Genomic DNA, 14,386 nt, shown 5'->3' with positions numbered 1-14,386 from the left:
AATTTTTCTTCCATTTCCAGAAATTATTTGAATTTTTAAGAAAATGAATTTTTCAAACAAAGTCAGAATATTTTAGAGGAGAAATGTAAAGTTCATTTCTACTGACCTTGATCTGTCTGTTTTCTGTTTCTGTTTCAATAAATATCATAGTAACAATGGCAGGGAGAAGAATTTAGAGTATGACAAAAATTGAGTGATTTTAAGCACAGATTTCATGACTTGTTTTAAGTTTACGACACGAAGGAATTGTGTTTTCTCAGATTTTGCATGTATATCTTAGACGAGAAAGAAAAATTGCTGCGCACAATTAATGGGGTTATGGAAAATGTTGCAGAGCAAATAACCGAGTTTAGAGATAAATTTGTTGTGTTCGTTCTAGAATCTAAAACGTGTTTATTCCTGAAAAATGCCTTATCTGCTTTAATAAGTGGACACATAGGAGCATGAAAACTAAAAACCTGCAGCCGTGCTTCAGTCAGTTACATTTAGATCATCTTATTGCGGAGTTCAGTCTTTCTTTCCTTTTCTTCCTTATATGAAAATGAAGGCCAAGAAAGCCAACTATGACAGTGCTAAAAGAATGCACCACCTTCTCCTCAAATCAGACAGTACAGGGCAAAGAAGTCTGACTCGGTAAACTATAGGTGGGATTTGAATTCCAAATCTTTAAGCTCAGTGCTGCTCTCCATGTTGTTCCCCGGCCACGCTGCCGTCATCCAGGCGCGGAGAGCGCTCCGCACAGCTCAGAGAAACACCTTTTCTGTGAAATCCTCCCTTGTATTTCTTAGATCATCTCCCTCTTTGTTTTGGTGTTATCTCTGGGCTAAGTAATTTTCCAGCATATTTTTCATGAATGCGTGCGTGTCATGAGAATACCTTAGGATGAATTTTCCTGGTGTTGATAGTACTGACAGATATCAACATGAATTCATTTGGTATTCCTCCGATTAACTCCTGTTTTCAAAGGAACGGCACTTGAATTCGGCAGCAGTGAGTAGACGTTACATGTGTTAGTATGTTTTCTGATACCTGATACTTTTACAATTCCTTGCCAGTTCTTAATCACTGTTTTGAAATGATCTGTGTTTTTTTTGAAATTCGTTTGGGTTACACAAGAGTTAGGTAGAATTCAGACATGTGACCGAAGCAAGTGTGTTTATTTGTAACCATCTTATTTGTTTTGCGTTTGCTTGAGTTAATTCTTTGTTGTTGCTTTCCCAATTTCTCATTTCTTTTTCTCCAGCCCCTGAAATTAAATGGTTAGAAACTCTGTATTCTGTTACTTACGAAAATATAGAGAACTTACAGTATGCATGTGTGAGTGGTTTCGGTACTTGCTGTCGTTGTTGGAAATTGTTTGCATACATGTTTGGTGAACTTAAAATAAAAAAAAAATCAATATAGAAAGGTAGGAAAGAAAGATCATTATAATTTTAAAATACTTATTTTTTAAAGCAAAAGCCTTAGCATCTACTTCAGTGTTAAAGGATATAACAAATTATAAGTTAATATAATTTTATTTCATCTTATTATTACTACTCTTGGATTGCGTTAACATATATTTAAAAATAAAAACTCACATGTCTTGCACAGTGATTAGTGAAGAAAACTGTAGAGAAGTATAAAAAAGCATGCAGTGTATGAGGGTTTTTCATTAACGTTCCTAGTTCATTCCGCTACATTTAATTCTAAATTGATTCTTGATTCTTCTGATCAGCATTGAAGATGTACAGTGTAAAACCGCTGTGATAGCGCACTTGTTAATGCCAGTATTTCTGTCTCATATTGCTCCGTTTGGTCATATAGGATCTTTGCGTGTCATTGTGTACTATATCCGTGGGAATAGGGAGGGTATGACTAAAAGAAATATAATCAAACCTTCCAAAGGTTATTTAAGTAACAGTGTTCTTGTTCACTTCCCAATTCGACCTTAATTTAACTTCTTTTCAGCCTTACATTTAGTAAAAGAAGATAAAATCGAAGAAATTTAGTCGTGTGGACCTACTTTATATTTGTGTCTGAGGTATTAATGAAGGAACTTATTGTAGGCTTAAGAAAATGGTCTGGGCTATTTCCATACATGGATTACCAATATTAGGGAAAGGTTCTGTAACTTAAAGGCTCAATAACCACCGAAAAATTTGTCTGAGTCAGGAAGTCCCAATCTGGGAAGTTCACTAATAACCTCTCAGCAAGGGAATGATTAAGTTGGGGCGTGGTATCTTGAAAACACGGTGACACCTATTAGTACCGTGCCTTCTGTGAAATAGCGAGGACTTCATGAATAGATGCACGGTAACTCAATACAAATGACTACGGAAGTCTATCATAAAAGCAATCTTTGAAACATTTCAATATCAAAGGCAACAAATAGCAGTATGTATCCCAAAATAACTTAGATCAGGATTTGCTGCCACACAGCTCCTTGCCGAAACAAAATCTCAAACATAATGTGTTACGGAATCACACAGTCTGCATGTGGAAGTGAAGTTGCCTCATGTACTCTTGGTCCCACAGCTGCGTGGTCTTGGCCACGTTCTTAACACTTCCTGGTATGAAAGCTCTTGAAACAGCTGGATTTAGTAATGTTCGCCCTATGAGAAGTCTGAACACCATACTTCCAAGATGTGGAAGTCCACTGTGGTTTTTTTGTTTGCAAGACCTTTTTTTTTTTTTTTTCTTTATTTTTCCTAAAGAGTCTGGCAGTGTGGTGGTGAATTTTATACCGTGTGATATAAACTTCAAGCTGTTTCACAGGGACAGAATTATGCTGCAGTCGTATCTCACATTCCTCCATAAGGGCATCCCAGAAGTCCGCCTGAATCAGCCAATGCATCTACTGTCTTTTAAATTATACGCGACAGGATACATATGAAGGATAGATATGTTGAGTCCTATTCTGTTACTGTAAAGAAATGGAAGTTGCTCAGGTTCTATTGCTGGGCTTAATATAATTATGTCGGGGTCCCAAAATACTTATATTAGCTGAACGTGAATCTTTAATGTGAACTCACCTTAATACACTACGTCAGAGATCTTGCTCCCTACTCCTACCAGGCCTGTATTTTATCAATACAGGAAAGCCAAATCTAGTGTGTGTGCCTGCCTATGGCCGTATACGGCCCTTCAGAAAGGGGCCTATGTAAACAAAGAATCAATAGTTAACTGAGCAGTCTATTTGGTTTTAGATGTCCATTGCTTGCCCCGAAATTTCTAAGCTCATTGCAAGAGAACGCAGGCAACAACCACCCCTTTTGGAAACAGGCTGGTAAGTCGGTCTGCAAGGCGGCAGCGTGTAAATTAATGTGTCTTGGCTCTGTGGCTAGATCAGATACTTTCAGTTAACTACTGAGTTGAAACCTGCCTCCCACCAAGAATATTTGTCAGCTATCGCCTAAATGGGAATTAACAATGACGTATCATGAAAAAAAGTAGATATCCTGGAAGACAGAATTTCTGAGCATCTTAGAATAAAGCCTGTGACTCATTTTCTGAATTCTTCCTCTTCCAAATCCTTACCATCAATGTGCTCATAATTGTGAAGTTGTGAAGACTAAAAATTTTTTATGCCTTCTTGTAGAGTGCTCACACAACCCCAGCAAATTCTGGTATTCAGTGACTCAGAGCATCTATTCACATATACAGTTGGACTTTCCTACATTTTCTTTCTAAAACTTGCTAGAAGTCACGTCAGTAGAAAGCAGCCTAAACAATGCACTATCAAAAAATCAATTTTTCCCCAACTTGCAGCGTACGGATGTGTTGTGATGAGCTCTGTGGCATTCATTAGAAGATCTTTTCATGAGGAAATATAATGAATGTTCCTACAGCTAGATAGAAATCTGTTTTGGGTGAAGTAAACCTCTCATTTTTACATTCTTTGACATGAATAATGATGCTTATTTTAAGAGGTCTGGAAAATGGCAGAAAACCTGCTCGGGCTCTAGTCTAATAACCTTCATACAATGCTGTGTTCTTTCCTTCCTGAATGGTGCTGGTGATTGATACAGTCCTACAAGAAAGAAAACTAAGCTCCATGCTTCCTAACACAGACAAAGTGTATCGAGGAGCTTAATGAGATTTAACTTCATAGCTTTATTTGCAACAAAGCAATGCCAATCCCAGGCTCTATTGTTATTGAGATAAAGAAGCATGTTCAAAGCGTTGCAGGTTAATCTAGTGTAAAGCTGTCGTTGGCAAAAAGGTAGGTGGATGTGAATGTTCTAAGCCTATTTTGAAAATGATGTTATGATAGCAGAGTATGGAAATACACCTTTTCTTTTACTGCGGGAGTACAGAAAGCCTTAGAAAAAAGCGTTGATTATGTTTTCTAAATCCACTATGGGAAGTTTTGCATAATATGTTAATTCTCTAGTAGGTTACGTCAGTAACCGTATGTTACCAAGTTATTCTCAGCTGAAGCGCACTCTAGGCCCACTGCTGATGGCGCTGACCCCTCCTGCTCTCCTCACGATAGCATCAATAAAGCATTGATGATAGCATCACCATATCCTACGGGAGCATCATATGGTATCCAATGATAGCATCATGAAAGCATCAGTAACATTCTGAATTATTTGTGGAGTGATGATAAATCTCCACACTGAATTTGGAAAAAAATAATGATATCATAACCTGAAATAAAAAGCTTTTCTCAGATTCAGAATGCAAGAAATGAAGGTTGATGTTATTTTTCATTGATGCATAGCTGATAAATTTATTTGATCTTTAGGAATTCTGGAAAACTTTTCAAACCTATCCCCACCTTATTATTTTTCAAGCACATAAAGTGAAAAATACAGTTATATGGGGTTTTGTTTTAGACAGAAGTTTCTTTCAGTGGTTTTTTTTTTTAATCTTTAAATTCCAAAGACCTATACTACTTTGTTGGATAACATTAATAATGCTACAGCATAGAGGGAAATATTTCCTTAAAAACATTCTGCAACCTACTATGCTATTCCATTAATGATTTACAGAAAGAATATGCACGGAAAGTTAAGTGAAGGTCCGTAACTGGGACCTACTTAAAGGATAAACCCCATCAGGTATTTTAGATCAGATACATATATCAGAAAAGGCAGGGGGGGGGGAAATCTGCAGAGCTTTAGCCTAAGGACAGATCTGAAGCCTTCGAGAAATGTTAGAAATCGCATTCAAATATCAGAATGAAGGAAATGTGATGGATTTCTTATAAATGAAAACCACCGTTGCTTCTAGAACGGCAAAAAAATATTGGTAGCCAGAATCACGGATTATCAATCTGGAAGTGATACTTCACAAATTATTCCAGTACTACATAAAATAACAGACAAAAATATTTGAAGTGACTAAATAGTAGTAGTACTAATATATTAAATTAAGGTTAAAAGACAGACTTTCTGGCACCCTATATTCAGATTGTTATTTTCATCAACAAAAAGAAAGGGTTTTGAATTTACTTGTGAAAATGAATGCAGCCCAAATTATATATTCAAGTGCAGTGGAACTCAAAATTATGTATGTAGAAATAAAAGACTAGTGGCGGTATCAAAAGGAGAGGAAACTCGGAAATCTGGCAAGCAGTTACCATACATAAGCTCCTTTTGCTGTGCTATGGCAGATAAAGCAGTACGTTGTGACAGGACATATAAAAATAATGTATACGTTCCAGAATGTGGTCTTTGCTATACAAGCTATCAAAACTAGATGTGATCATGTAAGTCTGATACAGGTTTAGTAGATATAAAACTCAGGAAATGTATTTTAATCCTTTTAGTGGCACATTTCCCAACTACCACCACCACCTTAATTTTCAGAACTTGTACTTAAGAATGAATCATCTCTGATAATGAAAATTTAAAGAGCGTGTTGCTATTTTGGAGGTGGTTGGTGTTGTGATATTTGGTTCCATAGTCTAGAAAATAAAAAGCAATCTGAAATCCAAATAACTTCTGGTGATGGAGATGTAGTTAATTTACGTCACTGTTTCGGAGTGTATTCTGGACTGCTGTGTTTTTTTTCTGGACATATTTCGCTGCATTCACACATCAAAATCCACTACAGAAAATAAATATTTAAAGGCATTAGCGATATCGCATTGCTGCACAGACCTGCAGTGTTTGAAAGACTTAATTTTTTGGCTTGGGCTTAACTACAAATCGCCTTACATGACAAGGTGATACAGGAATCTGAGGCTGGAGACTCAAAAGATTATCTGTATCTGTTTCTTTCGTGTGATAAGACAGGAATGGGGGAAGAGGGTGAGTGGAGTCTTGGCGTTCACCCACTGATAATGCCAGACAAGGCGTGGTGATGCAACCAAGAAGTGTCCAGGACCAGCAGAACCTGGACCAACTGCGACGTACAGTGTGATGTACAAATAGGTTGTGCCTGTTCCGTACCATAAACCATGCATTGCAGTCTAAGATTACACTGGAGAGGTCATCTTGATTCTTAATAGAAACTGGTAATCAATTCCTGTCAAAGTCAAAGTCTGTCTGCCCTTGGAAGATGTAAACACACACTGCCCCTTATGACAAGGATGTAGTCATTTACAATTTAGAAAAATAATAGCTTTTTTATGCTGCCAAGAACACTTTATTTATTTATTTACTTACTTGCTAACTGCACTCTAGTGTAGATGTGATTTTCTACATTGCCTTTCTGTCAATATTCCCACAGCATGTGTGTGAATATTCATGATCTTACACTTTTCTGGCTGTTCTACGATAAAGCCGGCGCCTGGCATTGAAAGGATGATAAAATCAGAGATCTTGCTGAGTGAATAATGTTACTGTCCAGTGAAAGCCAAGGGACTGGACTTTATGAGTAGGGATATCTCTTCTAGTTGTATAACCCTGTTTTAAGTCACAACTCATGTTCCTGTCTCAGCAAGTAGAAAAGTATTCAGTTTAAGAAAAATAAAATAAGATGAAAACAGAATCCTATTGTTTGCATGTGTCTTAAGGCTTAAAAATCGGACTTTTACGGTCCTCTCTGATTGTGGCATCTAAATTATTTTCATACTGATCATCCTTGAGAAATCTAAGATTTTTATGAATATGACCTTGAGCTCAGTATAATTACAACTAATGGAATAGTCGGATGATTGCATGAATTATATTTGAGTTGCTTTTGATGATTGACTCAATTCATACAGATTAGTGCTCATGTAAACTAGAAATGAAACAGGAAAACAGAATGGAATATAGGCGCTATGGTATAATTTGTCTCTGTTGTTTTATTTGCATCCCGTTGTAGTATAAAGCATTAGCATCTGGTATGTAACCACGTACCAAAGCCGCGTATTGATAATGTAAATAGGCCGTACTTGAAAAGAAAACAAAAACAGAAAACAAAAAAATACAAAAGTCACCTCGGCGGAGGTGATCGTCCCCCTCTACTCCACTCTCGTGAGACCCCACCTGGAGTACTGTGTCCAATTCTGGAGCCCCTACTACAAGAAAGATATAGACGGGCTGGAACGTGTCCAGAGGAGGGTCACGAGGATGATCAGAGGGCTGGAGCACCTCTCCCATGAGGACAGACTGAGAGAGTTGGTGTTGTTCAGTCTGCAGAAAGGAAGGCTCTGAGGAGACCTTATAGTGGCCTACCAGTATCTTAAGGGGCCCTACAAGAAAGCTGGTGAGGGACTTTTTAGGCTGTTGGGGAATGGTAGGACTAGAGGGAATGGATTAAAACTAGAGATGGGACAATTCAGACTGGACGTTAGGAAGAAGTTCTTCACCGTGAGGATGGTGAGACACTGGAACAGGTTGCCCAGAGAGGTGGTGGAAGCCCCATCCCTGGAGGTGTTCAAGGCCAGGCTGGATGGGGCTCTGAGCAACCTGATCTCGTGGGAGGTGTCCCTGCCCATGGCAGGGGGTTGGAACTAGATGATCTTTAAGGTCCCTTCCAACCCTAACAATTCTGTGATTCTATGATAAAACAATGCTAAAAATAATATTCCATTTTTCATCCAAGTATTATTATTATTGCATTTTTGAGAAGCTTAGCCCAAGCTTTAAAGCATAGGCTGCACTTTTGTATGCAGAAAGCTCTCCAGATGGGTTTGACACATATGATAATTTCAGTTAGTCTTCCTTGCTGTTACTAGAGAATTGGCTTTGTGTAATCCTTTGCCATCTTAGGTAATGTGCCTCAGCAATGGATTCAGTACCGTTGACTACTCACAAGATGTGCTTGGCAGCAGTAGGCTCCAGATGGTGAACTAAAAAAATCTGCTTTCCTGCAGCAGCAGTAGCATCTGGGTATGTGGCTGCGTTTCTTGTTGATTTCTGCTCAGCCTACTGGGCTCACTTTCTTGTTTTATATCATCATAGATATCAAACTGCTCGGGAGAGAGGCTCCTTTTAGGCTGCGTTTTCTCGTTAATGAAAAGCAATTAACTCTTTTGCGCTCCTTCATAAAGTTAAAAGTTTGGGGGTGGAACTGGTAAAATATGAAGCATGCATTTATGGTCATGAATCATATTTCCCAGAGTCTGAATGCCCATTAGTGGTTAGAGCATGTTAAGAGTTACACTAGAAAAGACTTTGGTTTTTGTGTGCTTTGAGAGTTAAGCAGTGTAAGTGGGAATGGTCTGGAGACAATCTGCAGCAGATTCACACCTGAACTAAAACTATAAATTTAAATTCACACCCAGAGTTATTCCCAAGGCTTATGTAGGCCTGCTAATATCAACTAATATCATATCATAATAACTAATATCAAGCTAGATAAGGAAAATAAAGCACAACTGTTTTTCAGTAAAATTTGAGGTGCAGGAATTTAGGCTGAAGAACACTTATCAAATGTACTGATGCGTCCTGCTGTATCAAGAGCTTGATCTAGATGAAAACAAAGCATCTTCTTCTGTGATAATAAGATGAAGCTCTGACACTAGTTATCTTTTCACTCAGAGTGAAAACTAGATCTGTCATTACTTTTTTTTGTAGGCAAAAACCAGAATCTATTTGTTGGTGTTTGACAGTGGCAAAAAGAATGAAAAACCAATATTGGTCAGTCCTTGAACTTCGGTAAAGCTGCTTGGAAGATGCTAAGGGCATCCATACTAGCGTCCATCCAAGCAAAGGCTGCCTACAGTTGTCATGTGTGCACCGCATCAGATCTCTTCTAAGACGAATTGTGTAAATGATGCTGTTTATGTATAACTTTCATGTGAGAACAGGCGGGATACAGCCTGGCAGCTGGGTGGTCCAGCACATAGATGTGGATGCAAACCTGTGCAAAGAGGCAATGAAAATCTGTATCTTCCACTCCTGAACGCTTTCACTGATAGCTTGGATTTACCCACGCTTTGAAACATTGTCGTGGGCAAAAGAGAAGTCATGCGAGCAGGGAATTCAAACTACTTTGTTTCTTTATTAAAGCAAGACCTTATTATCAAGTTAAGCCATAATCTACTCTTGAGGTTCAGGGATGAAATTCTTAAATCATAGAATCATAGAATGAGATGAGAGTTTTGCTGGAACCACAGTTTTACTGATGATTTTTCGTGACCGTTAAAAGTCACAAAAAGGAGCTTGACAAATCAAGGTACTCAGATCCCAATTTTAGAACTCCCAAGTTGAAGCCCAAATTCAGCTTCAAAGTAGGATTTCGCATGCCTCTGTTCCGCAGACAGAACGGTGTGGGTAGGTAGTTGAGATGCTACTCTAATGGTAACTCATGGGAAAGGTTCAAGCATAAACGTCATTATTTATAATACCAAGGGATAACAACTTTTACAGCTTGATTTGTCAGTTAAAATCTCTCACTTTTTATGTGTGATTGGTTTGAAATTCTTGCCTTTGACAATGGCTCTCTGAAAAACTATAAACCTTTTCTGTTCGTAAACGTGCTAGATTGCCTTGGTTTTATCCAAATGTTTACTTATTGTAAGTTTATGTAATTGTACATCCCAGAAGCCATAAAAAAATAATTAATGTAAGTACTTGACTTCACAGTACATTTATCTGTCTCTCACTTATGCTGTATGCTGCATTGGCTCAAATATTTCTTTTTTCAAAAAAGTTTTTTTTTATTTTTCTGTGAGGCTATATTTTACACTCTAATGTGGAGAACTAGTACTTTCCCTAAATGTATTGAAAATGAATACATACAGATTACATAAATTGATGCTGAAATAACACTAAATACTTCATAGTCTCTGAAACCCAGAATATAATTACAGTTATTTAAAAGTAATCAATTCCCTAAAGATTGTGCTTAACGGCCACTAGTAATTTAAAATATTCACTTGCATTAAAGAACTGTTTATATAGTAACAACTTCATGGTTGTGAATAATGAAGGCAAGATTATTTAAGATACTGTTCTCCTCCAAACGACCACGTTTATAATAACGCATTCTCACCATGCGACATGGCTAGCCCTCTCTCTATGCCGTCTTAAAGTTTTTCTTAATGTTTTTCAATTGTTTTCTTAAATTCTTCATTGTTTCTTAATTTAATTCATAAATTCTTAAATGTTTTCTTAATGTTTTTCAGTACTTAATAGGGGTATATAAGAAAGGTGGTGAGAGACTTTTTGCTAGGGCCTGTAGTGATAGGACGAGGGGTAATGGTTTTAAACTGGAAGAGGGTAGATCTAGATTTAGGTATCAGGAAGAAATTCTTCACTGTGAGGGTGGTGAGACACTGGCCCAGGCTGCCCAGAGAAGCTGTGGCTGCCCCATCCCTGGAGGGGTTCAAGGCCAGGTTGGACGGGGCTTGGAGCAGCCTGGTCTGGTGGGAGGTGTCCCTACCCATGGCAGGGGGGTTGGATCTACATGGTTTTTAAAAGTCCCTTCCAACCCAAACCATTCCGTGTTTCTCTGGTTCTTCTTCAGCATTTCTTCAGTGTAAGAGGGAATAATGCACAATTTGCGTGGTTGTTCTGTTGGACGGTGCTGTTAGAAACTACGAAAAAAGTGAAAAGAGAAAATAAATAATGTTACACTATGCTGTTTGTAATGGGACGTGACATTTACTTACCGCCTGTATGTACTGATACAAAGGGGATAAGTCCTGCTATTCTAATTAGAGAAAACAAACTGGCTACAATAAAATAGCCCAGTTTAGGACTGGAAAATGGGAATCTGATAAGGAAACACAGAAGCGATGTCTATGCTTTTTAATCTTTATAGATTTCCATACTTGGGCTACAGAGAAGATAAGAAAGACGAGGGTGCTAAAAGGAGAGTTTGTGTCTGTATGACTGCACGTGTTTTGCCCTTAGAGGATTTTTCAGCATAAAACAGATGAGCATACTTATTGTAAAAACACATTGACATGTTTAGCACAAAAATACTGTGTGAAAATGCTTCACTGTGTACCTCTTCAACAGGAAAAAAAAAAAAAAAAAGCAGGGTGATTACAAACAAGAGCAGAACTTTTGGTATAATACGTATAAAGAAATACAGGCTGTGTGTTTATTGTTGCACCACAGAAGTGTAGAGAAGGCCCCCATGTCTGCCCCCATGTCTGTCCCTGGAGAGCTAGGCTTTTTTCTCAAAAACATTACCTGATTCCTAACAAAGGGAAGATGACAGTGGAAATAAAAAAAAAATTAGTCTTCTCATTTTACATATGAAATGAGGCACAAGAAGATCTTGAGCTCCCCAATCTCAGAGTGGCAGCATGAGGCACAGCTGGAAAGAGCAGTTTGAGACTTTGTCCTCTGTTACTCATTTGCCTCATCAGCTGAAACCTCAGGGTTCCCCAAAGGGAACCTGAAATTATCAGCAGCACCACGAAACCTCTGTGAATAATTCTAAGATACGTGCAAGCCAACTGGCAGCATTAACCCAGTTAAAGTCATTTTCTACTTGATAATTTTCCCCAATAGCTGGTTGCACAAGCTATCTGTGTGTACTTGATTGCACCGATTAATGCTGGTTTATACTTTTTTATTGTCCGTCTGAAACCTATCAAGCTATGTAATATACATGGGTGAGGGAAATCCCAAGCACAAATACAGGCTGGGTGGTAAATGGGTTGAGAGCAGCCCTGAGGAGACGGACTTAGGGGTGTTGGTGGATGAGAAGCTCAACACGAGCCAGCAATGTGTGCTCACAGCCCAGAAAGCCAACTGCATCTTGGGCTGCATCAAAAGCAGCGTGGCCAGCAGGGCGAGGGGGGGATTCTGCCCCTCTGCTGTGAGATCCCACCTGGAGTACTGCCTCCAGCTCTACTGCCCCCAGCAGAAGTACGTGGACTTGTTGGAACAAGTCCAGAGGAGGCCATGGAGATGATCAGAGAGAGGGCTGGAGCACCTCTGCTATGAGGACAGGCTGAGAGAGTTGGGGTTGTTCAGCCTGGAGAAGAGAAGGCTCCAGGGAGACCTTATAGCGGCCTTCCTGTACCTGAAGGGGGCCTACAGGAAGGATGGAGAGGGAGTCTATCAGGGAGCGTAGTGATAGGTTGAGGGGTAACAGTTTTAAACTGAAAGAGGGGAGATTCAGATTAGAGATTAGGAAGAAATTCTTTCCTGTGAGGATGGTGAGACACTGGAACAGGTTGCCCAGAGAAGCTGTGGCTGCCCCATCCCTGGAGGTGTTCAAGGCCAGGCTGGATGGGGCTTTGAGCAGCCTGGTCCAGTGGGAGGTGTCCCTGCCCATGCCAGGGGGGTGGAACTGGATGAATTTAAGGTCCCTTCCAACCCAAACCATTCTATGACTCTATGATATACAGACTTCTTGAAACTCCTGGCTCAGGGGTCACACAGAAAGAATGTTTTAACTTGAACCAGATTAGTTCTCAAATCTAGTTAAGAGTGGCACAACCTGCAGAAGTGCTAACGTTGGCACAACAAAGAGGGCAGGTACACTTGGCCAACAGCAAGGGTGAACAAATGCCCCAGACCCAGCATCAGCCTACACTTAAATTGGCTTCCATTGGTTTTATTTCAACTCAATTTCACAAAAGGAGAAAGAAACAGCAAGTAAAATATCAAGAATGGAAATAAAATGCTCATTTTAACCCTTGATCCAAAGGAAACAGGAGCCTCTTGTGTCACTTGTAAGACAAAGGAGACAGACTTCCACTTCAGCTCTGATCCCACTCATATCCCATTCTTTTAGTGGAGCAGGTACTTGTCATTGTCCTGGCCGTAAAGGAATGGAGGTTAAACTGAGGAGATCAGAACTGCATCCAAATATGTTAACTTACTCCGAGGATTTGACAACCAATAGGGAGCGGACAAACTCGATGGGCTGCAGAAGAATGCAAGGAATAGCAGGCTGTGACTCTGCACTCCGTGACCTTCGGCCTTTACTTTAGGAAGGCTCCTCTGCACAGATGAAGTCCTTTTCTCTCATTTCACCCATATTGATCTGCTTTGCTTGATGCTTCCTTGTACAGCTTTTGTAAGCTGATCATTCAATTTGCATGCCCGTTGCCCAGTTTAACTGTGGTAAGGGGAGACTTGGCAAAAAGCACTGAGCAGTGCAACAACTCAATTAGTCATGAGCTTGGGTTTAGTGCCTCATTTTTCTGGATAATGAGTAGATTATCATAAGTACCATGTTACTATTGATTTTGTTTTTCAATTTATGTTTGTAGTCTCTTTTTTTTTTTAATTAATTTTTTTGGATAGTGACTAGTGCATTTCTAAACAGAGTTCTGCTGTCTAAAATCCATGAACGTTCACCGAATCAATTTAAGAGGAGTAGACACAGCCACTGGTACTTAAAAATCCCTTCCAAGGACTTGTCTTTGTTAACTACAATGGGATTCATCTAGTACTGCTTAAATTAAATTAATCTTCATAAAAATTCAAGTACAATAAGCTGTCATACTGGTTTCTGACAACATACGCTTTTCTGTTAGGAACATCAGCTGTGCTTTTTAGGGGGGGATTCTGTATTTGCAATTACGGGATCGGAGTATCTCATGTTTTATACAATATCAGTGATTTGCAAAAGTGTCACTTGTAAAATAACAAAAAATATTAGCATATGTATATTGGATGGATATTTTGAACTTACATTTTACGAGTTTAGGTGCTGCTTGTTAAATTTCCTGTGGTGCCTTTTCAAGATGTCCTGAACGTAGAGGAGAGTAAATCTACCTATTTCCTAAAGCTACACTGAAGCTATCATTTTGCAGCACTGTTTGCATCTCTAATAAATGTTCTCAGAGAACAGTTTTTGTTGTCTGGGAAAAATAATGAAAAAAAGAACTGCTATCATAGCTTCATACTGTCCCTGATTCTTCATGGTAGAGTTTTTGGGTTTTTGAGTTTTTGGGGGTTTTTTTGTTAGTTTGTTTGTTTTTTATGCTAACTGAACCTGATTTTGTGTATTTAAAGGGAGTCAAAATTGCATACCCTAACACATAACTCAGTCATTTTGAGTTTGAGGGTGCAGAGTTTCCTTGACTGCTGAAGCGTGGTGCATAACA

General features: G+C 39.0%; 1 protein-coding gene across 1 annotated transcript in view; it reads left to right on the top strand.

Moving 5' to 3' along the window:
- Nucleotides 1-14,386, top strand: part of SGCZ (sarcoglycan zeta) — a 489,034-nt gene that overhangs the window by 300,796 nt on the left and 173,852 nt on the right.

Source organism: Larus michahellis, chromosome 5 (assembly GCF_964199755.1).
Source record: "Larus michahellis chromosome 5, bLarMic1.1, whole genome shotgun sequence".
NCBI lineage: Eukaryota > Metazoa > Chordata > Aves > Charadriiformes > Laridae > Larus > Larus michahellis.
Note: the sequence above shows the minus strand (reverse complement) of the source record. Positions and strands in the feature narration are given on the sequence as shown.